The sequence below is a fragment of the Lonchura striata genome, chromosome 9, assembly GCF_050655825.1.
Source record: "Lonchura striata isolate lonStrDom1 chromosome 9, ASM5065582v1, whole genome shotgun sequence".
NCBI lineage: Eukaryota > Metazoa > Chordata > Aves > Passeriformes > Estrildidae > Lonchura > Lonchura striata.
Window position 1 is genome coordinate 1,761,680 of NC_140711.1, and position 27,004 is coordinate 1,788,683.

General features: G+C 40.1%; 1 protein-coding gene across 5 annotated transcripts in view; it reads right to left on the bottom strand.

Annotated features, from left to right (window-relative positions):
* CLSTN2 (calsyntenin 2) overlaps positions 1 to 27,004 on the bottom strand; it is a 350,034-nt gene that overhangs the window by 239,464 nt on the left and 83,566 nt on the right. Inside the window, exon 2 of one of the 5 annotated variants that reach the window (XM_085587483.1) lies at positions 5,062 to 5,124. The exons of 3 other annotated variants lie outside the window; for them this stretch is intronic. The gene's annotated coding sequence lies outside the window, so the exon portion shown is untranslated. Of the gene's footprint in view, positions 1 to 5,061; positions 5,125 to 27,004 lie in introns of those variants that run through there. One more of the 5 variants, XM_077785559.2, reaches the window with a different exon arrangement.

Consider the following 27,004-nt stretch of genomic DNA (forward strand, 5'->3'; position numbering starts at 1 on the left):
AAAGTTCTTTTTACACAAGAGTTTATGGGTGACAGCACATGGCCAGGACACGGTTCAGCTCCAAGCGTTCACAATGTCACTCATAGAAGAACACTGCCAGCGGAGAGATCAGGACACAGGAGAATATCCCCACCCCAGTGAGCCTCGCAGGACTGAGTGTGCAGTGCACAGCCACAAGCACCTTTGCTACTCCTCAGAGTGTACACAGAACAATTCCACAGCAAGTTAAAAATCCAGTAAGGCTCACAGGTTGGGGTGTTTTTTGCTTGTTTGGTTTTTTTTCTGTTGCCTTAACTTTTAGATGGTAAAGACAGTAAACTTTATTCCTATACATCTGTCAGTGTTTGGATTCACTTATCCTTGTCTGTTTCTGTGTATTGATCACAGTGTATTTACTTTTTTCCTTCTTACTTTTTGCATCAATATTTTTGGTTATTTCTTTTTTATTTCATTTCAGTTTTAGCATCCTTTTATATAGCGGACAAAATATAACAATACAAATTTCTTCTTCCCAAGGGAAAGGTGTACATTCAAAGACTAAAGCATATTCAGGGATCCACTGAAAAAGAAAATGGATGGGCAATAGTTATGAGTACATGTTTAATCTTTTAAAATACTTTTTCTGAATCCTTATTTAAGCCAGCAGTTACTATAAGGGGCCACATGCAGATAGACCCGACCTTTCTCCAGGTCTTTCCCTCATCATTTCCTTCAGGGCATTTCTCAGAAGGCAGGATTATAACCATAACTGTATTACATCAAGCTTGCACTGCAGGTCCAGCATGCCAAGCAGTCTCAAGGCAATGCTGAAGTGAACAGAGCATAAAGTGACCACACCAAATGACACTGCCTGATGTGGGGATCTGACCACAGGACAAAATTTGGCAGCTTAACCCCAGCCTTGAAACATTAATGTAATTCTTAATGTGGCCTCAGATTTCTGTTACCAAATAGGTAAAATCTGGACAAGAGACAAAATCTGCAAGAAGAGCAAAGCAGAGATGGCTCAGGGCGCTCAGCTGAGTCCTGCCCAAAGTGGCTGTCACAGCCCACACAGGTGCCTTCGGTTTGGTCTTGTTTTTAAAACTATTTAATCACTTACAGCTGGACTCAAAGCCTGAGAACACACCTCTCCAAATTCCAAAGCAGCATGAAAAATGTATGAGTTGTCTTGCAGTGGCACAATACAAATATTTTGGCTGAACAGTGAGTGGAGATTAAACTTTGGAATTTCCACTTACAAAGCAAACATCAAGAACCAACCCATTCCTCACATTGCCCCATGTACTCCACTTTAACCTCTCAGCTGATGTTTAATCTCTAAAGAAATACCCTCCCACAGCAACACATTAATGTATAATAAGGAAAAGATTAAATTAAAATTAATCCATCACAATTCATTACTACATTGTTTCCTTCATAAAGTGAACTTCTCCTCTTCCCCCCCAGGAAAGGCTCTTCCTCCTCTTCTCTCTCCCAGTTTAGACTCCTGTTTTTCCAAACATGACTGGCAGGTGCATCCACTGTAATTCATGAGATAGCTGAATGTTCCTTTTCCATTACCAATAAATGATTAAAAGGCAGGTTTTAGTAGTGGGCTTTGGGAGTGTTTGCCTATGGGGCTGTCCTGGGCTGGACACAGTAACACCTTTGTTTTGTCATTTTAAAACAGTATAAAGTAGGCAAATTGAGAGTATAAATCAATTTTTTATTATTCTCTCTCTGTATAGCCAGACTACTTCAGTACAAACATATTGTCCTTATTCTTTTGTTTGAAGACAGCACAAACAGCTTTGCAGCTGTTTGTAGCACCTGTCATTCTCCTCAAAAATTTTTGAGATCTGCTCACCTCCTTATAATTTAAATATCACACTCTGTACACCTCTTACAACAATTAAAACAGAATTCGGAGCAACATGATGAAGTGTGCACTCAATAGCCCTCAGTTATTCCTTTGAAATTATTTTATTCAGACAGCATATTTTTTTATAGCTTTTATTTGTAGCCATAATTCTGGTCCTTTTAGTAGTATCATCTCCTTGATTTGCCTGAAGATGTTAACAAATAAGATTTATAAAACTTAGGAGAACAATGCCAGTCAGCTTCATAAGACCCCTAAGTTTTAATTCTATGGAAATATATGGTGTTTATAAATTATTCTTTTAACTGACTGCTTTGTTATGTTAAGCAGCAGGAAAAATTAATTCTATTACTATTTGTTATAATAATGGCATTGATTTGCTTTTTCTGAGATGTGGAAGATTAAAAGTATAGAGATTTTTCCCCTTGTATGGTTTTTTACCAACATGAAAGAGTAGAGTTGTGTCATTATGAGGAAAATATCTATTGAGAAGTCAATTATTATATCATTTTCCTTAATAATGTGTAGCAACTGCAAGCTCTAAAAGTGACAGATAAGGCACAGATATGTCACAGAAGCAAAATACAGAACAGCAATTAGCATGGAATGAAAGAACACGGAGATGCAAATGAGCAGAGAGATGAAATCTCATCTATCGTCAGAGATTGTACAGGTGTGACAGACAAAACCCAGAGAGGATCAGGGGCCCTTCCGTGGCCACAGCTTTGCCTGCTTCTATCCTGCTATAGGACTGGATATATATACAGGACTAAGACCTGCCTTTTGGCTCCCCAGGCCATTCACTACTGAAGATGGGGGTGCTTCCACTCCCTCTGTGGCAGGGGAACACAGAGGAACCAGACAGACAGCAGACATTTGCTCCTACAGCAGTCCAGACACATTCCCCCTGAAGAAGAAAATGTTTGTAGGTAGCACCACACACTGAGGACTCAGGTGTAATAATTTCTGGCTGACAGTGCAAGTCCTTTCTTTCCACCTGATTTTCAGGTGGAGGAATTAAACTGTTTTTCATATGGAAAGTGAGTCACATGAAAGTACTGGCAGTAAGAGCCTGCTTTCAAAACTAACAGGATTATGCAATCCACAAATGTACAGATACTATTATCTCTTTTAGTCTTGTTATATTAACATTTTTTCAATGGGTGAATGACAAATAGAAGCAGTAACTTGCACTTGCAGGAGCTTTTTAATTGACATTAAAGGGCAAGGATAGCAGTCTGTCAGTGCTAGGTCTTATCAGCCTTGAAGCAACATATTTCTTTAGGAAAAAGAACTTAAGTAGAATGAAATGTTGAACTGAGAAAAAGATCTGACTTCCCTTTTATAATAGAGGAAACAATTCAGACAGAGGAAAAGATGACCACAGGATCTACTGTATACTGAAACTAATGTAACAAATGTAACAGTCCCAATCATTCCAAATTATTAAAAGCAATGACATTTAAATTATTTAGGGGTGCTTTTTAGTTTAAAACTAGTAGTTAGGAAATTAGATCCATGACACATGGAGTAATAGTAAGACAATAGGACAGGTTCCATCTCCGGTACACATTCCCAATTGAACTGACAAAACAGTAATAGCTAGAGATAAAATAAAGAGAATATTGGATCTTACCTAGATTTCATCCAATATGGATTAGACATGGTTAATAAAAGGAAACGTGTTTAAATGATGCTGGCCAAAGTTAGCAGAACACACTCAGCAGTGAAAGTTCCAGTCTGAAGTCTTCAAGATGAGTTAATTGACTTAGGGCTATACACCTGTATATTTTCAGCATATTGAGACAGAGAAATCTGCTGGATCAGTATCTGCATAGATTATCTGCCATGTCAAGTGCCAAAGTGCCAAATGCAGAAGAGAAGCCTGTCAGAAGCAGCTCTTCTTGCCTCAAGAGTAGATACAGAGGTAACATTTGTACTGAGTCCTTCCGACTAGCTGCCCCTTTGCTGGATTGTGTCTTGCTTTGTTTCTATCCAAAACTCTGCACAGAGTACACTGGGATAACCTCTCAAATGGAGGAGAGAGGTGCATACAAATCCAGAGGCACTGAGCTTAGATCTAAGCTGCAGGCAGGATGCTGCAAAAAACAAAGCAATTCAGTAATTCTTCTTTAACTGCTAAGTTATGGAGAGTCACACCACAGTCTTACCTGCAGTTGGCTAAGTAGCATATAAAAACAAACAAAAAAGTAGCCAGAAATTAAAACTCACAATATGATTTATGCATTGGTTACTTCAGTCCTCTCCAGATGTTAGCATTAGAGTAACTGCTCTGATCTCAACATCCTAGCCATGATTTTAATTATATACCAATACAAAAAAAAATTACCACAGCCACATTAAAATCCATTTCCATACATTATTATCTAAGTAAGTTTACAGAAAAGACTTAATTTTAAGAAGGAAGTTGTTTTCTCTTCACTAACTCTCATAGCTACCCCTCTCATAGCAATCATTTTTAGAAGTGAATTCAATTATACATTCAATTATTCAGTTAGTCACAGTCGCACTTTGCTATTTTTCCTCAAGCAGAGGGGTGTTAACTTTGACTAAATCTACCCCATGTTCACACATATTTTCCACAGGGACAGAACTGGGTGCATATGGCATTTACTGCTTCCTTACCCCTGCAGGGAACCATCACTGCATCATGCTGTGAGGTCACACTAATAGGATAATTTAAATTTCCTCAGGACCTAAATAATTCTTCATTAAAAAAAAAAAATAGAAGACTGAGAGAAAAAGTGTTATTTTTTACCCACAGGACTTTGAAATCACACAGCACAATTTTATGCATGGCAATTTGTGAAACACAGACTCGATAGTTCAAGAAAAATGGATACTAAACAAAGCTGGGTAGAAAAAATTTCAAAACCAGTCCAGCATTATTACACAGCAAAATGAGGACAGTACAGGAATGAAATGCAAAGGCAGGAAGCACTTGTTCACAACAAAAACTTGTTTAAGCTTTCCTACTGATACAACCACAGAGTATTATTTCTTGAGACTGTCTGTTGTGGCCTTTCCCCCCACCTCGAGGCCCCAGTTATATTCAGCCTGACAACAGCAGATTGCAACAGCCTGAAGTTGTTTAAGCTCATCCTGGCTGCAGACTGTGCCACAGGGGCCCCAGTCCCCACTTTGCACATCCCAGCCTGGACCACTGACACTGCACTGACCTTCTTCACCTTCTTGCAGTCCTATTTCAGCACCCTGCTGAAAGCTGCTGACATGATTCCCTTCTTCCTTCAAAAGAAAGAAAGAAAATATTGATCTACTTTACAGTTATGAGTAAACTCCAGAATAGAGAAACAAAAGTGATTACAGAAGTCTTAACTTCGACGTACACCCCATGCATTAGTGTGAGGTAATAATAAACTTGATCAGTTACAATTTCATAACTATCTTCATGCCAGAGATGTTTTTACTCAAAAGAGCCAGAGATCCAAGTCTGTAGTTGGAGGCTCCCACACCTCATAAATACCTTGTACATGCACCTGCCTACAGGAACTGCATTTAATGAAAACGCATTTGGTTGATTAGTCAGAGGGGAAAACACCTCCCTCTACAACTCCTACTCCTTTACTATAAATGAATAATTTTCCATAAAATATCAACTATGATGCCCTTGCTCAGCTAGGCTGAGATGTAATTTGCCATCCCAGACACCTCTACAGCCCATAAAAGTCTGTGCCTGTGTTCATATTGCTAAGACTTAATACCTACATGCCAAAGCCACAAATATCCAGTGCTGTGGGATTACCTGTATCTAAGAGCAGTACTTCAAAATAATGGATGTTGTACATCATCTCAATGAAAAATCTATAAAGAGCTGTCATTCAGAGAAGCACTTTATCTGAGGGGAGAGAGATTTACTCCCCTGGTGTTTGAGGCACTGCTTCCCATGTTTGCCATGTTTACCATGAAGACTCATCTGCATCCTTGTTTGATTGCTTCCTGTGTGGAGACTGGAGTGTCAGGTAAGTCCCTTCCCTGGGGTGGCAGGGGGACAATCCAGGCAACATATGATACAAGAGCTATATAAGAATGGCAACAAAACAGTTAACAGATAAAACAAAATATTTAAAAAATCTTCTATATCACTAGAAAACCAAAGCATTTCAAGATTTGTTAAATTAAAAAAAAAAAAAACAAAACCAAAAACAAACCTACAAACAAAACCAGAAAAGAAAACAGTGCAGATGACACCAGGCAGACAGTTAGACAGTTTTAACATGAAGGCAGCTCCAGAATAATCAGCTGGGAAAGGAACAAGTCACATGAGACTCCAGATCCCATATATAAGGCTAATATATTAATCTCTAGTCTGTGGGCTTTTCCAGGGGATTTCTCTTTCAAGTTATCACTTTCATCAGAGACCTGAAGAAATGCTCCACAAAAGGCTCATCAAGGCTGGCATATATCCCTGTAAAATTTCACAGTCAACAAATCACTGTTTCTGATAAAGCATCCTGTGCTGAAAAAATTATCACCTTCTCCTATATCTTTCTAAATGATAATTTGTTTCTACAGTAATGGGCTTGCTTTGAAAGGGTGAACAGTTTCATGAAAATGTTGTTTTCATGAGTGCCTGAAAGGTGCTAAAAAGCTATAAGGTATTGTGCCTACCACTGGCATAACACAAGAGCAGCTTAAGGGTCATGAACTGAGAAACAATGTATTCAAAATTCTGAATATTCAAACCCAAAATACATATCAAATTTTTTAAGCACATGACACATAGAGATAATATGGTTTTTGAGGCCCACAACAATGTCTAAATCAACCTTATAGCTCCCCCACTGTCACCACTACACTCTGGCAGATGTACCCTACAGTGACTGAGCTTGGGTTTGACACCATCCCCACCTTTCCTTGAGCACACAATACGCCACAAAGTCCCAAAGCAGAAAACCTGTCTGAGTTATTGCTCCCTTGCCTGTACTCTTGATTAATGGCACAACCACAACAGTTAAAAACCCACAATAGAAAGGGCTACATAAAAATTGCAAGTGATAGTAAAAATGTCTCCTAAGAAAGGAGGCTGTGTTTGCAAACAGGTAATTTAATTTCCTTGCACTGCTCGGTAAACTGAAGTTTGTGAAATTAAAGTGAGATTTGTTTTCATGCTAAAATCCACTGGGAGGCTGATTATGCTGAAGCACACTTCAAGTTTTGAAGGAACAAAGATGAATGCAAAGAACGTTTCAATATATGGAAACTGCATATTAAGTGACTCCTTGCTTTTCCTAAATTAATACACTAAAATGAAGAAAATACTTGTTATAGAGCCAAATTAAGATTTACCACAAAGTAATGAGTAACTGAAAGCAAAATTATAGCTCTTTAGCCAGCTCACTTTATGTTACTTTCATTGCTAAATACTTTGAAGATAATTTATTATGCAAGAATTGTGTTGCTCTCCTTCCATAAGGCAGGTGCAGGCAAACTCCTGCTGTGGATCTGCACAAGTCCCAAATAAATTCTTATCATCATTGCCACAATGATCTGGCATTATCTTCACATCCCACTCACCCATTTTTCCACCAGTTTTATCCACATATATAAACTGTCAAAACACCAGACCAACCAGAACAAGAAAGTTCATTTGACTCCAAGACTTCATTCATCATCACACTAAGAAACAAGTTGTTCTACTTGTAGGTATCAATTGTCTGGGATCAAAACAAAGACAGAAATGCTTGAACCTAGACAATGGCACATCAATATTCAAATGATTAAGTTCTGGATATTTCTTTCCATCTGAACTTCAAGCAAAACCGAGACAGGGATTTGAAAGAAGCAGCAACAACTGCATGTTTCACTTGAGCTAAGGTGCTCAGTACTGTAGAGGCATGAGGTAACAAACACTTTAACATAGTGAAGTAGTGCATCTCCACCTTTAACCTGTGTGCAAGTTTGGTTTCCCAATCCTGATGCAAGTCTTTTTCCCATCCTTCCCTCTCTCTCTTTCAATTATAGAAAAAAATGGAGGAAAAACCATCTCTGTTGAGCATATCTCAAAATGACATCCAAATCAAGTGCATACATAATGATCTCACATGATATCAGAGTTGTTCATTAATGAAAATTTAAACAAATATTTTTGGTACATTTCTATAAATGTGAAGCTTTGGGCTGTTTTAAAATCATGCATGTTTCTGTTGGAAAATGAGAAAAACTCCGTCCCAGGAAATGCTGCTGAATGGTTCAAATCACAGAATAGCAGGGATATCTCACCCTCACAGAACTGCAAGAGTTTCATCTGAGAGTATTTCCTTTCAGAGGTTTCCTAAATCTCAAATGAATTATCAGGAAAATGGTGCAGCCATTAACCCCCTGGAATTCTGGACTATTTGAGTGCCTCCAACAAGCCTTCAAGGGCTGCCCTTAGGATTCTTATCATAGCAGATGGATTTCACTCAAATGGCCCCATCTGTCACTTCTAGTTCATGTGGCTGCAGCCTGAACTCAAAGAACACCTAGGGCACATTTTCATCAAAATGCCTGGCTAAGCAAGCCAAGAGATGAAAGAGATAAAGAAGATAATACTCCAAATCTTACAGAGAATCTGACCCAATAAAATGAAATTCTGCCAGATTCATTCACATAAAGAAATGGGAATAGAATATTCCCCCCTGCTCTCTTCACCCAGTGAGCTGCAGAGATATTTGGCAGAGGGAATTTTCTTCTTGCTGTCATCTCCTATTTTCCACCCTTTGGCCATCTGTCCACTATTAGGTCCCTTTGAATGAGAAACTGATTTAGAAGCACAGAGTCATCTTCACAACTGTTCTCTTGCAGGGCAGATAAGGATAGAAAGGGATGATTAAAGCTTTTGCTGGCTAACAATAAATGAAAGCAGGAGAAGAGAAAAAAGAGCTGATCTGAGTCTTGCAAGACAGAAGGTGGGTTCAAACTCCTGCTGCCCAGAATTTGCCTGTTGGGAGGAACAGAATCCAGCCCACGCTTGGCAGCACAGCAGATCCATTTTAAATATAAAGCACCTGGGTCTATTAAAATGCCCTAATTTCAAGCACATCCAGTCAGATGCAGACATTCAATTTCCAGTGAAAAAAGGTGAATCATACAGATGGTGCACATAGCTCCAGAGGACACACATCCACCTTTTCAGAAAGGGGCCTTGGTGCTCATCTCTCCCACAGAGTTCTCCTCTTTCTCAGGCAATTCAATATGCTTGCACCTAATATGAACTAGTTTTTCCTTTTCCTTTATTTTGTTTTTTCTTCTGAGAGTTTTGTCAGTATCAGTGGAGACAATTATCAAATGCAGCAGTAGGGAAGGACAATGCAAGTTTTCTGATAAGGCAATGCTGTCTGTATCAGGATAGTCTGTTGATCCCAGTGTATTCTATTGGTGTAAAGAAATAAAGAGGAGATTTCATCTGGCTAGAACAAAGAGCTATGTTTCTCAAAAACACCTTAACAACACAAAACAAAATCTGTTCAAAAGGTTGTGCTTTTCAGAAACATGAAATTAATTTAACAATAGATCTGTGAGTTACCAGACAAAACACCACCAGTTACCTGATCAGCCTTTATGTCATTATGAATTTAAGGTAGTATCTGCTATCTGATATGTGGCATGGCAATTCTGCAAGGTTTGTAAATGTATCAACAGTTAGGAAGTCCAGGCACTCACCTGTGAAGGAAGCTGGCCCTAAAGGAGCCCTGCTCCCATCCCCAGGTGAAGAATGAGGCAAGGAACTGGCACTGCTGGGAGCTAACCACAGCAGGGAGCTTTCTCCTCCTGATCAGGGATTGCTGGCACACAATATGTCACAGTTTAATCTTCCTTGTATGGGTCAACAAACTCCTAACAGCATCCATGTCTTTCAAGTTATGCCAAAGCACCTTTTTTGTTTTTTCAGAAACATCTCACACTCAGATTCAAACCACATTTTGACACTGGTCTCTGACACTCTTTTTTCTTGACCCTTTAGACTGGCACCATAGTTACCCCCTCAGATTTGAATCTACATGTCAGAAAATGTTTCTTCTTATCAGAGTGATGATGCAAATATAAATTCAGCATTTGTACCATGCTGAAACTCCAAGGCCATAAGAAAGTTGGATCCTGAAGAGAACACAATGGAAAGTATGTAAGAATTCTCAGTGGAACAATGCACTCACAAAAAGCAATTTCAAATGCTCTGCATTAATGCAGAGAATTACTACCAATAATGGCATTTCTATTGCCATCTTAAAGATATTCTATATGTAGAACATTTTATACAGACAGATATTAGACTATAATCAAGCCAATGCCAGTAACACTTAGTGTGACAAGATCAATCACAGGAATCCAATAGCTTGGGTAATCATTCTGTTAACTCCCAAGAATTGGCAGAACTCAGTGGCTGTGCTTTCCCCCAGCATTTCATCCCTAAGCCACATGATACAAAGCATCTTGTGATGCAGACTGAAAATCACTTTTATAAAGAGAGAAGTGAAATGAAAAATAGGTAGAGCAAGAAATCACACAGGTAAGACCATCAAGAACTGTTGGAATGACATAAAGAACTTGCAAAGCATTTGTCTGCAGTAGACCTAATCCCAGTTGGCAAGGTCTTAGTTTATGAATAGTAAAATCCCCTCAGACTTAAATAAAATATTTATAGTAATAGGTTAAAAATGTAACTCTATATGTCTCTCTACATATATATTTATTACATAGACTGTTGTGACAGAGACACACGATTCACAATATTGAGGTGTTTGAATCACTTTATAAAATGTACTTATGGAAGCTCAAGAAGGAATTCCTTGAGTGGTGGATAATTGCTTGTTCCCTCAGTAATCCTGAATTTAGAAATGAACAGCAGTAATGATATTCATAATGAAAATCCCCTAACTGCTTAGAGACCAGTGCTCTGCATATGATTCACTAACTACTGCATTAGTGCTTTTTCATAGGACAGGGAATTTCAGCATATTTGTTAGAAATGTATTTATTTACATAATGGCTATTTTCATGCTCTCTAAGCAGTCAACTCAGTCTGGGAAAAAAGCTCATATAGGAAAGTTAAAATAATGACACAAATTCATTCATTATCAGTTTTGGCAGCACACACTCACACCCAGAGGACCTCCGGAGAGCCCAACAGGAAAAGACAAATCAAACAGCTGAGAAGTCTGGGCCACTACCAAAGTCAGTGGGCAGGTGTAAGGTAGCACGCTGAGCCAAGGAGGAGGAGAACAAAGCTGTTTGAATTATCTACACCTCATCTCCTTGTCTAGAGAAAACATATCAGCACTGAGCAGGACTTGGGATAAGGACAAACAAAATTCACTTTAAATGTGCATCATCCCAAATTAGGCACACACCCCTCCAGCCACATTTCCTGCTGTCCAGGAAGCTGTTCTGCAGCTCTCAGTCCATTCCCATCCCCTCAACCACAGCAGCACAGCCCACCCCTGTATCCCATCCAACCTCGCCTTTCCTGCCTGCTCCCCTCCGAGGCTACACCTCACCTCTCAGGATTCTGAAGCACAGCTTAAATTATGAGGATCACAGCACTCTGTCCTAGTACAAATAGCATATTTTGATCCAGCAGGATGCTGCCTCACAACATAAGAAAGGTTTGCAGACAGACAGACAGACATGCTTCTCTCAAACAGCCCCTTTACTCAGCTCTTGCAGAGTACAGCACTGGGATGTTCCAGGCATTGGATCTTTTCTAATTCAATCAAGACTGCAGAAAAAGTCACAATGTTAATACCATGGCTAGCCCAAGCAGTAAATACTCAGGTACAACTGTAACTTCCAACAAAGATACACCTAATTATTTCAGTCTCACACTTTTTGTTTTTAAGCATGATTTTTTCTATATGTTAAACTCAATACAGATAAAAGGACATTGTAATGGCTTACATCATTCAGCACAATAAAAAAGATAACTTAGAAATAATAATATGTTGCTCAGAATCAACTGCACATGAATTTCACCATCACATATTAAAAACTATCTGACTGTAATTTGAAATTTAAAAGAATCAAAATTCCCTGAAAAATGCTATTAATGGTAACCTAAAACATAATATTGACAACAGAATCTCAGTGTCTTACATAGGTGCAATAGAGGGTTGCCCAGTGATCAGGTCACTGTTGAACCAGATACAGAACACATGATAAAAATTGAATCTATCTCTTAGTCCTGTTATTGCCCACTGAAAAAGCCATTTTTTTGCACAGAATCACATAAATTATAACAAGGCCAGATCCTTTAATTCCTATCATATTAAAAAAATAAGTAGGCTTTACTGTGCTATTTTAAATATGGAAAAAATGTGAAAGTATACCCATTAAAGGTCAACACTGTTAAATACAGATTCAAGAGCCGTATGAGTTAGGAATGGACTCTGGTGGCACAAATCAGTTCTGTCTGAGCAGGGCTGTCAGGAATGTGCTGGGGGTGAATTTAGGGCAGCCTGGTCTCGTGTCTGAAATGACACTTGGACACAAACAGCCTGGGTGAGCAGCAGCTCAGCACAGCAGGCTGTGGGTGACATCTGTGCTCCAGCCTTAGTTGGAATTATCTTTTCATACTTTGCATGGTCTTTGGAGCCTAAACAGAAGTCACAGCTAAGCCAAGGCTCCATGTGTGCCCACTGGAAGAAGTCTAAGCCTGAGTCAGGGGGTCCAAAATCCATCACGCAGGACGAGCTGTACCCAGTGATGTATTGCTGTTTCCTTTATCATACTGTGCACAACACCATCTCCATCCCTCATGGAAATGGCTTTGGATCCCCACTTACCAAAGAGCAGCAATGTCCTCTACTGCTCAACTGAACTGCCCAATGTGCAGCGGGTATCAGCCTTCCCCACAGCACCCTGAACAGCCAGGTGAGCACACTCCACCAGAGCTGATCCAGGAGGATAAAGGGTTTACCTCTGACCTTATCAAGATAAGCGTTTGAGATGTACAAAATGAATAATTTTGCTTATACAGTTTGTTTTCCCCTTTTTAAGGATAAGATCTAGAGCAAAAGATATTAATTGGAATAAAATTATAAGATGCTGATTAACAAAAAATTTATCTAATTTTAAAGCAGATATAATTTCAAAGATTTCAAGATATAGGTCTGTCTTACATCAGTTTTGCTGTGTAAATAAAAATAATGCTGTGATTTCAATAGTTAATGCAGAATATACTCAAATAATTTTCATTACCACAATATTAAACTGCTATAAAGACATTTTTTCAGTAAACATCTCTTTCATGTTCAGCCTTTCCATCATAGAGGAACTGAGATAATTTTCTTCAATAAAACAATTTAATTTAAAGGATTTAATCCACATTTCACAGTCTGCTCATGCCCTACTTCTTTGTATTTGAACTAAAACTAATCATATTTCCCATGCATTTTACAGAATAATAAGATCAGGAATTGAATATTGGAGAGAATTGGAAAATACCACAAGAGATGCTTCCACACTGCTTCAAACAACTTTGAAAGCTCCAAGTCTGAAACACTAAGTTTCTGCTCTGGAGGCATTGCTAGCTTGAGTTTTGAACTGTGCATAGGTTAATTAAAACAGAACCTGGCCTAAGCAAAACCCATAGACATGTAGTTTACAACCCAGGGTTTTTTCCAAAACTAATTCCAGTGAGCAAGCCCAATGAGCAGCTTTGTTTCAGCAGTATCAACAGACAGCACAGAGGTATAAATGCTACTCTAAAAACTCTCTGGTATTTCCTTGTTATCTGATAAATAAGACAGTGGGGTTTTTCAAGCATACTTTTTTTTCTTTAAAGTATATACAAGAGCAATCTTGACATTTTAGATACAGCCTCTGTCAAGCTGATCAAAGGAAATGTCCAGTTTGCTGATTAGTTCTTGGTTTTACTGATTATCTCAAAGGCTGATGATTTGTATGTGCTGAACCACTACTGAAAGGCTCCCCAAACTTCAGATTCTCATTCTCTTTAAAAAGAACTTTCAGACATTTAATCATCATTGCTGCATTTTGCAGACCAAAACGCAGGGATGATGTGTTCTTTAGAAATTTCTGCTTCTGGCAAGTCAGACTGTTGGCCTTTCAGAGCAGTGGTGACACAAACACTGTGCATTACCACAGTGGGCTAAATGATTTATTCATACCTCAGTCTCTCTTTTCTGCCCTGTATCAAGCCACAACAGAATCTATACTGGATTGCAAATCATAATGACCTATGTCCAAAACCCAAGGGCAAACCTTGCCACTTTTATAGATACATAAATGATTAATAACTGGGAAAGGAAAGAATTGCATGTATTTTTTGCTGTATTAAATCATCTTTCTAATGTGTGTTGTAGTTCAGCTTGCTACAAGTGAAATCACAGAGGAATACAAAAATCTGAGCTTTCTATTTCTGCAAATACAACATAAAATGAGAGTCTATGGAGCAGCAGATTCCACATCACCACTTACGCTCCCATTTTCACTGTGCCAAGAGAACAAACCCTTCATACTCCTTCAAAAACTTCTCCTTAGCCTCTTCCAAAGAAAAAAAATCTAACAGCAGAAATAACAGTTGGTTCAGCAAGAAATTAAGTATTTAATGAAATAAAGCAAAGATTGTCTTAAATTGGATAAGTCACCTTTTGGTAATGCAAGAAAATGCAATTCTCTCCATCCCTATATCAGTTTTACCAGTATATGAGCCTGAAATTGTCAGGAGAAGTAACTTGATGTGCTCTGTGTGAGGTACAAGGAGCAGCACTTGCCATTGCAGAACTGTACAGATGAGTCAACTGCACCACTGGAAGAACCAAGAGCAAGTATTCATCCTTACTCTGCACATCATTTCTCAGCAGACTGTACTCTACCAGTATAAAATAGCATATTCAAATAACTAAAAAAATTTCTTTATGTTCACAATTATCTGTAAATTATTTACCCTTTGCTACAGTTAATCCATGCAGGAAGTTCAAAGAGAACAACACAGAGCTACATTAGCAAGCTTTTATCCTGTGGTGCCTACAAAGCCCAGCTAAAAGCTTTTAGTAGAAAGCTTGAGCTGCTTTTGATCCAAACTGGCAAATTCAAATGTTTCAAAACCACACCATTCCCTGAAAACACAACTGGTGCAACAACAGGAAGAGCTGTTCATTTTTAATCAGTTCTGTCTGCATAACTGCCAGCAGTCTTCACACCACTGCAGCTAGTAACAAGGCTCTCATTGAGTTCCCTCACGGCAGATTTCTCCAAACTCAGCCCAGCTTCCTCTGGCAGGAGAATGCAAGAATCACATCCCACTGCTCATAGGCAGGAGTGGGGAGCAGCAGTCACATTGAAGACAAGATGCATGAGCTGTCCCTCCACTGATCACTGCAGGAACATCATAATAACGAAAATACCAGCAAGAAGCAAAGCATCAGCAAGGATCCAGATAGTAACTCTGCAAAAATTCCAGAATGTGTTACCTGTTTACAGAGTGGCTCTGCAATCTTGCACTCAGAGAAGATGGGTACATAATGCTATGCCAAAAAAGTTTAAAACCCCAAGTATTTCAGAGAAAATCCTTCTTTTCCCTGAAAATACAAGGATACACATGTAGACGGTGGATTTGTACTTCCCAGTCCTCCTCTTTCTTCTGCACTACCCCCCATCCTTCTACCCTGGGAAGAAAAAGAATGTATTTGATCATTCTGCGTGCCCTGACCAATGAAGCAGTAAGACATTAAGGCAGTCAAATACCTTTGTTTTCTAAAAGACACCATCACCTCTCTATATTAATTAACCTCATCCCCAACTGTAATCCCAAACCAGCAAATGAAGCTAAGACATACAGAAAAATTTGAGTATTGTGGCACAGGAAGAAACATGTAGAACAAATGTAAATCACTAACAACCTATTCTCAACCACCTCTCACTTTTTAGAGTGTTGTTGAAGGAAGATGGTAAGAAGGAAAAACAAGGGGGGAAATCCCTACCCAGTCATGTAAATTTAGGAGCCTTTTCCCCCAAGACACCAGGCAGGTGGGAGGTATCCCACCCTCATCATATGAAGGATGTTGGCCTTTGCGTACCCTGCAACAATCCAGGGAAAAAGCAGTCACTGGAAGATTCTGCCTCTTGTCAAACTTTGCCGGGCAATGGCAATCACCTTAGAAACAATCTGCAAAGCTGCTAGTACTGCTTCAGCACTTGGCACGAGTTTACTCCTGAGCAGCAGCTCTACCTGAAGCTGCATCTGCTTTGAGCAAGTCCTTGTTCAAAAGTCTCTTTCTGTTCCTCAAGTGTTTTTTTAGTTAATCTTACCTGGTGCAGAGGGACCATGTTCACCTTCTGCAGCCCTGATTCCACAGGCAGTGATAATCCACCAAAAGGAGACGATTTGGATTTCAAAGCACTCAAGTCTCAAAGTGCTGGCCTAAATCTGCCAAATTCAGTCCCAGATGGAACAAAATCAAGCTGAGACAAACTGGGAAGTTAAACTGCAACTACATTCCCCTTCTGCCAAGGAGTTTTATTACAGTTAAGACGTGTTATCCTGAAATTGCCTGGGTTTTATTTCAGGCTAATATTTATTGGTCTACAAGATATGATTAGAGTTTAACATTTACTAAAAATACACAAATTTTAGTTCTTCAAAATCTCAGTTATTGAAGTTTCTTCTCCCATTTTCTTTTTGTGTTTCTAACTCCCAAGCAGTCCAAATATACACTTCGGCATCTTCAGCCCTTTACAATTCACACCATGCACAGTGTGCCACTCACAAAATTAGTCTGTGATTTGCAAAGGAGGCTCAGCTCAAAAATAGAAAAAAAACCAAAAACAGCTTGTACAGTGATTACTCTATTTAAAGAGGAGGTAGGCAGAAATGAAAGTTACCACAAGATCAGAGAACCTTTTATATTGATTAGAATTTAAAAGGATAAAAGAATAAAGAAGCCTGTGAAGAGTTATTAGTACAGGGTAATCACCACTAATGAGTTATCGTTATCAAATGCATTCTAAGTGAGGGATCTCAAGCATGTAGCTCCAAGTACAGAAGGAAGGATTTATGGAATATGGGTATTCACAGGAATGGGGAAGTTTACCCACCTCAGTACCAGATTCCTCTCTAGGGAATAATTAGATCATTTCCATTTCTTTTTTTTATCTTTAATCTTCCATTTCTGAAATTGTTTTAGGACAGCTATTCTCACAAAAGCACAGTAAACAGAAGCACATGCCTATACAAGTTCCATCATTAATTAGCTTTTACAAAGCATTATGACTTCAGCACACTGAGCAATTGCTGCTAACTTTGTGCAAAGAAGATCAATGCTGCCTTAAGGTTGCCGCAGCTCCAAAATCTGCACTGAGTTGCAATGCAAGGCAAGCAGCTTTTATGCAGTGTCCTTTAGATTGTGTGATGCCCTGGGAGGCTTGGATGTCAAAACACACTAGGGTTAATTAAAACCAAGGTCAAATTAACAGCATTGCTAATTTCTTTTCTAAGAGGTATTACATCAAATTTCCTAATATCAGCAAATTGGGTATCTAAGTTTGACCTGTAAAATTAGCTCTAAACTTCAGCTAATTTAATAAGGATCATGGAGAGGTTAATATCTATTAAAAAGAAGAAGAAAGTAACAGTGGGTGCTATACTTTCTCTTGAACCTCCTATATTTTGTCTGAAGTTCCTCAGCTTCCTTGGCATACTACTCTCCTTTGAGGTAAGATTTGCAAATAATTAACAGGAAAAAACAATTTCTAGAAAACAGTGACATGTGCACAGACCAGAGGTAAAATATTTATTTTGCCAGTTTCTTGCAATAATTATAAGTAGGAGGAAAGGAGTGAGTGCTCCAAAAAGTAAAATACAATTGAATTACTGGCTTATTTTCCTTCCCAGGAATGCTTTGGAGTCTGGTGTAAACCTGGCTTTATTTTTCATTGTGACAATAAGAACTGGCAACACAACTAAAGGTCTGCAAAGCCCTTCAATGATCTGATTGCTGTTGGCATTGTGCCAGCTTAGTGGGAGACTGTCACACTTGTATAGGAAGTGCTGAGTTTACTAGAGAACTAATGGCCTTCAGAGTCTGGGAGAAAGATCTCTCCCTGAACAGATTTTACTTGATAACCTTCTACATTCCACAGCCATATCAATGTAGGTCTCAGGTCTGCTCTGGATGTGCCCCAAATCACAGCAGTTCTGACAGACTTGTAGCTGTGAAGTTTCTTGATGGGATTTGGTACAATTTTGAAAGCTTGGTCCAAGCAGTATTTGCAGAGAACATTCCATACTTCCCTTACATTGCTTTCATTGGTCACCTCCAATCAAAATCTTGGGAGTGGTTGCAATTACACAGATTTCAGTAAAACAAGCCTGAAGTTTTCCAGGACCTCTGAATATTGAAGGGACCTTAAAAACTACTGCCACACAGCCTAAGGGAAGGAAAAGCATGATGGCCTCTGCTACTTTTCTAAGTGAGGCTTGGTATATTTGCATTAATGAAGGGCACTTAGCCCAGGTATCCACAGAAACATAAAATCAGTATGGCTTTCTCAGAAAGGATGCCCTTTAGTAACCCATGTTGGACAGATCTTCAGATCTTCAACTTAAAACATGTAGTTAAAAAACTACTGGTCCTTCAAGGTCTAAAAAACTGACAATGCTCATGATACGTGAAAAACTCACAGTAACAGAACAGCCCTCTAGCTGCAGCCTCCCAAACTTTGTGAGGTCACAGGACTTGTGCTTTCCTTCATCCCTTCCCCACCACCAAGGGCTGCTCTGGAAGGGGTGTCAGGTTCTCCTCCATCCCCTTCTGGGGTGATGCTGCCCTGAGCTCTCACAGAGATTGGGTCACTCATCAGTCCTCCAACCTGGGATGTTTGTGTCCGATGGATTTCTACCCTCACATCCATCTCAACCACCTTCTTCCTTTCTTCCTGCTTCCAAGGTTAGGTTATAGCTTGACTTCTCTTTAATTTTTGTTTTAGTTTGCGTTTTCTAAAAACTCCCTCCTTCCAATCCTAAAAAAAAAAAAACAAAACCAAAAAAAACCTCAAAAAACTTAACCTCCATAACCCCAAAACCAAAACAAAGCCCCTGAACACCCCCACCTGATAACTCTTCTGTGTCTCTATTCTCCCTCACACCCCAAAGGTGATGGCTTGGTTTTTAGCTGCTATTGCTGTTTTCATACTCTTTGCAGAAGGAAGAATTTTTATCACCATTCAGCAGAATTTAATTTCCCTAAATTCACAGTCCACAGCAGAAATGTCACATGAATGTTCTGCTAATTTGTTTTTCAATTTGAAATTCATCATTTCCAAACTCATGCTGAAACCCTCATTCTATTAAATTCTCTACATTGACTTCAATTAGACTGGTACTGATCCGGTCCACTGATCCGGTCCCACATATTTCTACCATAATCAGTTACTTCCCACTGCAGCCATCATATTTCTCCTTTAAATCCCTAATCACACAGAAAACTTGAAGTATTTATGCCATGCAGACTAAGCAGTTACCCCAGTGTTGAAAAATGAATGGAAGAAAAGCACAATACTGCCTGTTCTTCTGAGCAGGTGTGGAAAAGCTCAATGCCCCCCTGGAGTGGGCTGCCTTTGGTTTGCACAAGTACTGGACGCTGTCATGATAAGCCCTCTGTTCTTCCCAAGTTCAAACTAGATCACCTCAGTGGCCAGCCTGGTTTGCAATACATGGAAGCAACTCCTCAGTGGCCTCAGTGACACATCCATGAGCAGCACTGAGACAGGCTGCTCTGCCTCAGGCTAATGCAGATATGAAATAAACACAGCATGTTCAATGACTCAGATAAGCCAGTTTGGTCCCCCATTGCCTTTCCCCTCTTCCCATCCTGTCTAGATGACATTCCACATCACAATGTTCAGCTCTATCTGCTGTACAAATGGTCATTTCTTACAGGACATTTCCCAGTGCTCTCCCAACTTAGCTGGAATGTTTCAGGTGGTAACACTTCCCCTGAGAAACTCCACACCATCACTAAAAGCATCTATTTACAACTCTTTTTCCCCCTTTATATTTGTATTAAGGATATCCCTTTACTGCCCTCCTCACTGCTGAATATGAAACAAAAACTGAATTTATCTGTGCTTACACATAAATCATATGTTGACAATTAGATTAATGATATTATACATGTTCTGCTTTTCAGAGTTCTTTTTTTTCAGAGTTCTTTTCCTGCTAGTCCTCAAAATTTATCTCTTCCTTTATTCAATTATTTGTAATGTTTCACTTAGTTTTGCTGTAGATCTGGAATGAATGGAGAACTGTTTGTGTGGAATCAGAACTGTCTACAGTCTCATCTCTAAACTCATGGTGTGTTGCACCTACTGGTTTCTTCCATGTTTCTTTTAGAAACCCCCACCTTTCCCTTTCTTCTGTCTTACCTCGTCACACATGTACCCTTCGGTCCTTGTACTTACCCAAAGCTCATCTTTCCCCTCAGATTTTCCACAGATGTATTTGATACCATATTTTTCCAAGAAAAAAGTAATTTTTATCTCCACTCCTATAACATAGATACAGCTTCTGGTTTACCGTCACTGAAAGATTTGTGCTGTGAACACATGTTCCTTCTCCCAGATAAAGTTATGGAGTGAAAAATCACCTCATTCAGCACCTCAGAAGACATCCATGAAACCCCACCAAACTGCCTTACCCTGTCTGTGAGCTGTCATCTGGTTTTCCAAAACTGAAGCTGCCAAGCATTGGATGAGAGTAAGAGCAAGAGCACACCCACAGCCTTGAGACATTCACAGAACAAGGGCAGCAAAAAGACTGGTTTTAAGACTAGTAGAGAATCAGAGGCAAATACTGTCAGTTTCACAAAAAAGCACAATTTTTCCATGTACTTTCAAATGTGGAAAAGAACAATGCAATAGAAAAGGGCATAAAATTTTTCCAAAGTTACTTTTACTTCTGGTGCAGCAATGTCGTGGTTTGACAAAGAAAAAGAATTTTTCCGGAAGGAAGAGGCCAATTTGGATATTGACCAATTGAAGGTGGACACGCCTCTGAGAACACAGAGGAGTTAAAAGCAGAATTCCCAGGAGAACTCGCTGTGGAGTTGCGTTATTTATATGTTTTATTATCCCTGTATTATGTATTGGTTTATTCCTTTGTACCCCCGTGTGCAACTTGGTTTATCCCCAGTTTTCCTGCCTTGTCCTCCCTTCCCGCCTTCCCAGTATCTATCCATCACCCTGAAAGAGGCATTTTACCCCCCCCGGGTGCCTTGTCTATCACTCGGTGCCCCTTCCCATCCATCCAGAAGCTTCTACTCAGGGCACCGGGTGATTGGGCGAGGACCTGGGGCTCCCCCCATATCCTTCCCCCATTGGACCCCACCATATCCCCCCATCCCGGAGCCACCCCCTATCCCTATCCCCATTGGTCGTTGGATACCCCTCCCTTACAGTTTATAAGCCAGTGCAAGCACCTTGTGCTTGTTCCTGTTGGCTGGCATCGTTCTAGGGTATTTGGCCCCGTTGGGCTACAATAAACTCGGACTTAGCCCCCAGCAGGATCCGCTCTTCATTTACCACCGCGAGGCTTGCTAGCACTGCCCGGAACCCACAAAGGCACTCTCCAAACCCCAGCTGGGAGCGGCGGAGGGTGCCTCCATCGCCCGCCCTCGCCCCACAAGAGCTAGCCGGGGCTGAGACAAAGGGAACCGGGGCGGGAGCGCGGCAACTCGCTCTCTTTGGTTCCGTGCACTGCAGCCTCTCCCCTGCCTGGCCGTGAGGAGGGGAAGGCCCATGACCTGACTGAGGTGGTCCCAAGGGTGGAGGGACTGGAACCCCCTGCAGATGGAAGGGTGGAGAAATCTGGGGTGTCTCAGTTCCCCCCTCAGAGTCTCTTGGCAGCGGTGGCTTGTCAGCAATTTCACCGAGGGGAAGGAGAAGAGCGAGCGGGGGTGCCCAGCTGCCTGTGGGAGCTGGAGCCTGGGCAGAGCCAGCCAGGGAGTCAGGACTTTTAACCCTTCCTGAGAAATGAAAGCTTTGTGAATTTCTTTTCCCCCTCCTCGGTTTGAAAAGAGAGGAAGAGGGACATCTTGGACCCTGGGATGTTAGAAGAAATTCTAGATGGGAGGGGGAGAAGGAGTGGCTTTCGGCTTGACGTTTTCCGTAGTAGCCACCGACTGAAATCAATCTTCTCCAAGAGAAGGATGCCAGCGAGCCAAGAGACCTGCTTCAGCTGGGAAAAGACAGAAGAAGAGTAAACAAAGAAAAAGCTAGGGGGTTTGTGATGGTGCCCCCTGTCCTCAAAAGAAGGAGAAGAGAAGAAGATCTCTGTTCTTGAACCCCCAGCCCCAGGGGAAAGAAATGGGGGGGACTGTGGTCCCAAAAAAATGAAAAACTGAACTGTTGTTTTCTCCCCTCTTAGCAAGACATCCTTAAAAAGGAAAATCCTAAAAGCAGTCTGTCCTCCATGCATTAGTAGTGAAAGCACTGTGCATAGAAAAGAAAAGGGTCACCATGGCAAACTTTTTTTCTCCAGGCAGTGCCATGTGTAACATAGAAACACATAATGTAGCAGCTGTATTTTCTTAGGGGGTCTGTGGCACAGGAGAAACTCCTCTCTCCCTCAATAAACTGAATATCAATTGTCTAAAGATTAAAAACCTAATTAAGGTCCAGATTGTGTCTCACTATAGTTTATTAGAGTTAAGTAGTAAGAAGAAGAATGCTTTGCAAAGTTTTCATTTTAATATTAATATATTTTTTTTCTTTTTCCTTTTTTTCTTTTATAATAGTAGCTTAATAAAGTTTTTTTTCTGTTATTAAATTTAAACCTGCTTTACTCTGTTCTCAATTCCATTTCACAGCATTCAATTGAAAAATTACATTTTCATAGGGGCACTGGCATTGTGCCAGTGTCAAACCATAAAAAGCAATAACTAAGTTTTCCTTCTCTTTAATCCCATGAACAAAGAAGGACTTTTAAGTGGACTTTACAGCTTAAAATTGCTACTCCTTCTCCAATGGATTTACTCTATGTTTACAAGCTGCTGGAAAACCAACAGAAGTAGAGAGGAACTTATAATAAAACCTCATCTTCAATTATTGCAGCAATTACAGCAACTTTAGCCAACTGTCACTCTGGAAGGAGTAAGTGATCCCAGTTAAAGCTGTCAGGGTGCAGTGAGCTGTCACATCCCCTCTGCCTGGGGAGGAACAGGGTTGTGACCTCTGGGTAGGCGGGGCTCTCTCATGATTATCTGCTGTAGTTCGAAAAAACAGGGCATCACTACTGGCAGTGCTGCCTGGCTCCTCTCACACCTCCCTGGAGCCTGTTATAGATGAGTAATGAGATGGTTGGCTCTCACAATTAAGGGATGAACATTTTATATATGTCAAGAGAAGTTTTATAAATGCATAGTTATGTTACTGCAAAGGGTCTGCCCCTAGGCAGCACTGTTATCCCGGGATGGTCCAAGTAGTGCGGGCACTAGCAAAGGGGCAGGCTGGTCACGCAGAGGCACGGCATGGTAGCACCTGACCTCTGAAAGCGTCTACACCAATGGACAGCGACAAGGAGTAAACTGACAGACTTTGGCAGGGGTTAGGGTTACCTGTTGGAACACCAAGGGTATAAAAAGTGGAGCGTCTGTAGATAAGCCAGCCACATGGTTGTTAGCCACATGGGGGGGGAAATGCTCCCAGCGCTGCTAGTTTTCCTTGTTTAGTCCTTTTGTTGTATTTTTTGTAAAGGTTTAATTGAAATAGAGAATTTTGGAGTTTACTTGAGTTAACAAAATGAATTAAGCATTTAAATTTTAGCTTGTAGAATTATGCACTGAATTTTAACCTTTTACTTAAGAAACCTCTGCTATGGTACAAAGGGCATAGGATAATGCAAATTTATGAAGCTCCTTGCATAAAGAACAATACCGGAGGAGGCCAAGGAGGCAAAGAACCCAGATAAAGAGGCTCCTCTGTCCCTAAGCCCATCAAGACTGACAGACTACTCAGAAAAGCACCACAGGACCAAAAGCGCATGTGCAAAGGAGAAAAGTTCAAAAGTTCAACCATGAGGAAGACCATGATCTTCAGCCTCAGGAGACCACCAGAGACCCCTGCAGGACCACCACAGCAAACCACGCCTGCCCAGAAGGGCTTGGACCTGTTTAGCATGAGAGGAGAGGACAGGCGGGGCCAGGGGTTGGATATGCATGGCAAAGTTCTGCATACGGAACACCTTTGTGAATAAAGGTTTGGGTCAGACTGAGGCTCAGGGCACGAGTTTTTGGAGAGATATCTCACTTGTGTCAGGTGCTGGCAATACACACCCACTTCAGAACTACCCCAGGTTGTGGAGTCTATTTATTTATTCCGTGTATTGCTTCATAATAAACCTTTTAAAATTTTTAGAGTGGTCATTTCTCACAAGCCAGACGAGAGCAGTCCCAGGGTGGGGAGGAGCAGGGCACTCCTAGGATACACCCCCAAAATTCCCAATCTCAGTCCCTGGGCTGGAATTTTCTGCTGTGAACAGCAACATGCTCATTAGGCCAGGAAGCAGATATAAATTAAATCTGATTTACTATTAATGCCATGGAGGTCTTGTCATTCAGCTCATCAGGATGTAAGTCTGAAATTAAAGAATACCTTAACCAAGCCGTGCTTCAAAACAGCCTATTTGACCCATTTCTATTTTTAAAGCCTCCATGTTAGAGGCTGTGAAGACGTAACACCTTTTCAGTGTAAGTGAACAAGCTCACAGATTTGAGGTATAAAATTAATAAAACAATTAATCCTTTACAGACTGAAGAAGTCAATTCCAAACTTAGGCTTTCAATTTAAATTTTTTAAAAAATTAAATTTAAAAAATTGCTTTTCCTTTCTCTGGTGTGATCTTGTGTATCTCCAGTTCTATAATTGGGTTTATTGACCTGAATTACTACAGTATAAAATATGAACTTGTTTGTGATGGTAACATTCTTTTTAAAAGTGCTGTAATTTAGTTGGTAATAAAATGTGTTTATACTGCAAAAATTTTTATATTTTTATAAAATTAAAAAAAAAAAAAACATCTACTTTCTTATGTAAGAGTCACCAAATGACAAGGTATCATCTGGAAGATATATTGATAATGGTAGAATAGTTCTTTATGGAAAGGAAGGACACAAATTTCCAATAAATAAATAAATTAATAAACTGGAAGGTTTCTTATTATTATGTACTCAAATAAAACAATTGTATTTTCCCTCTATGTGCCTCTCTCAGGACAGGCAAGGGACCCTGTCCTGTACCTCCTCAAGTGCTCCTTTCTCAAAATTAAAAAAATTATTTAACGAACAAGGAAAATATACAAGATGACTTTGAATTTTGAAGACTCTCCGAGAAATACTGCTTATTTTCACACTCACAGCTTGGGCAGGTAGCCTTAAAGCAATACTTCTATCAATTATCTGCATCCAGTCCCAAATACCACGTATGGAAATGGGCCTGACAGTCCAGCAGACCTTTGTACCTGCACAGGAGGACAATTTTTACTAGCTGGAAATAACTGGATATGCACCCACTGCCTGAGCATCCCATTGCTGAGCCTTCTGGAAAGGGAAGTCCACTTGTGTAGGAAAATGAACATTCAGATTTCACCCACAACCTGCACTCCTTTTAAGAGATTTTTTCCACCTGGATTCTCAGATGACCAGCTCAGGTGTCAGCAGCTGCCTCGGGCTACTTTCCTTCCACAAAACACGGAATGAAACCTAACATGGCTCTGGTGTTGCATACTATCATTTTGGAATGCTCAGCCTTTGAGGTTTGTCCATTCGGCAGCCACTTGTCCTTCGCTGCTGGTAGCAATTTGAAACACCCCAAGTGACAAAGGCAGGGAGCTGGGAAGGATCCAGGCTCACAGGAGCATCCTGGGCTGCAGGAGAAAAGCACAGAGGTGTGAAAGCTCCATTTCCTGTAAGGGATAAGGTGTCATAAACCTACAGGACATTTAGATACAAGCCATGCTACTGACACACACACTGACTTATTGTAGCTCTCCCAGAATCTCAGGAAGATTAAGAGGTGGTCAGAAAGATATCATGGAGCCGTTTTCTTTAATAAAGATTTTACAGTTTGGATCAGTGGAAAAATAAGTCAATTTTGCTCAGTATCAATTTAGTCTTTCTTTGGCCATCTCTTTAGCCTCTTAGCACCCAGGTAAGTTGCTTAGTTCGTCTTTGAAAGGAGCAAAGCAAATATTCTTTGATAATATACTAATTTTGAAGGTTTCAGCATGAAAAAGAATCTGAAAGGTTATGCAGCCCCAAAAAGTAAGTTATTTTCACAAAGCAAGTAGATAATTATTACATTTATTCTAAGTTCTACCAAAAAAGCTCACCAAGAATTAGTTAGGAAATATGCAAATGATTCCATTTTCATGGAATAATTAATGCCCTTAAAACTTTACAACATTTATCATTGATCATCACTTCAATGTACAGTCAGATGAACAGATAACAAATGCACTGTCTGAAAGGAGAAAAGTTCTTATAAATCATCTGTGAAGTTAAAGCCAGGCATGAACCGAGATGTTTGCGCAGTAAATTTATTTAAGAATAAAATGTGATGTTTTCAACTTTTTTCCTATCAAAAATATGTACTGTATCAATTTGGGTAAAAATAATTATGTGCTTTCAGTAATCCTGTATTTTCTAATATTTGGAGGGGGTTTCCTCTTGCTCATTGGGTTGCATTCATTTTTTACTGACACATTATAACAACAATTTTCAGGACAGGGAAACTGGAAGAATGTAACAGAGGAAGTGATCAGTCTAGAAAAATTTTTCTTAATTTAAATTTTTCCCAAAGCATACCCCACCTTGCCAGGTCTTTGGAGTGACTCTGTAAAGTCTCATTCCAGAACAGAGCAAAAAATTTATCCTAAGGAAGGAGAAGAAGCTCCAGGTGAATGCTCAGGCTACTGTGCTTCACATGCACTCCTGAGCTTCAGGCCTGGAGTGGGAGCAGACTACAAGAGAGAGAAGAGAAAAAACATTCAGCCTAAAGCTGAGAGGGGGAACTTCAGCTCTAACAGATGCTCAGGAGGATCATCTCTTCCCAGGATTAACTGTGTGAGAGATCAGCTGCGGATGGAAAATTAACTTTTATAGGCACAGTCAC